Source organism: Callorhinus ursinus, unplaced genomic scaffold, assembly GCF_003265705.2.
Source record: "Callorhinus ursinus isolate GAN/ISIS: 27379988/994484 unplaced genomic scaffold, GSC_fseal_2.0 scaffold60, whole genome shotgun sequence".
Classification (NCBI taxonomy): Eukaryota; Metazoa; Chordata; class Mammalia; order Carnivora; family Otariidae; genus Callorhinus; species Callorhinus ursinus.
Genome location: NW_027397122.1, coordinates 8,929,966 through 8,931,072, shown reverse-complemented (window position 1 = coordinate 8,931,072; position 1,107 = coordinate 8,929,966).

Genomic DNA, 1,107 nt, shown 5'->3' with positions numbered 1-1,107 from the left:
CCAAGGAGATGGATGGGATCCACAGTCCCAGTCCTCATGATAGAATGCCCTGCAGCTACTGTCCCGGTGTCATCCAGGGCACAGGATCCGGGAAGCCCCTCCTGAGACCCCCTCCTGTCACCCTGTTCCTGGGAACATTGAGAATTGTTTGAGGAGGAGGGGGAGAGGATCCAGGATGACAGCGGGTCCAAGGAGAAGGAAGGTCAGCACTGGGAGGACAGATGGACGTGCCCTGAGCCACCATCCAGGGCCCGGGCTGTGATGCCCTCGGACCTCACCCCAAATAAGGACTCCTGATTTAAGGACCCAGCTTCTGTGGTTTTACTCCCTCCCTCCCTACGTCATTTATTCACTCCCTCATTCATTCCCCGCCTCTCTCCTTCCCCTCCACCCCTCCCTCCCTCCCCTCTACCTCTCCCATCCTCCCTTCCCTCCTCTCTCTCTCTTTCCCTCTCTCCCATCCTCCCTCATTCAGCAGAGGATCTCGGGTCCCTGCTGTGTACTGAGCACTGGGGCTTCATCAGTGAGCACCCCCCAACCCACATGGTCACGTCCACTGTGGGAGGTGACGGGGGCAGTCCTCAGGGCTAGCAGTGGTGATGAGCACCAGGAATCGGCTCCTGAAAACAGGTCAGTTGCACAAAGAAACGAATGGAGAGACCCATGCTTAGCACTTCCTCTAGAAAAATCTAGTCCTGAAGAGTGATGAAAAGTAAGTATATCCTAGACTTCATGCGACGTGAGTTCTAATGGCAGGTACGCACTGAGTCCTAGAACCAATGAAGAGTAAATCATCCAGTGTCAACTGGGGGGTTGTGACACAACTTTTCTGACCAAATGACAGCATTTCAGCCAACATCTCCAGGGCCTCTGAGTTTTCCCAAGGGTCTCTGCGATTCTCTGATCCTTCCATCAACCTCCTTGGGAAGCTCTGTCCTGTCATCTTCCTTGTCTCCTGCCTCTTCTGGGACCCTTCCGTGGCTTCCCCGCCAGGGCTGCCCTCACCAGGATTCCCCATGCCCCTTGGCTGGGCGCCGGCATCCCACACGGGGCCCCCATGAGCCCAGTGCCTTGTGCAAGTCCCGTGCGCTCCCTCTGGGGTCACTT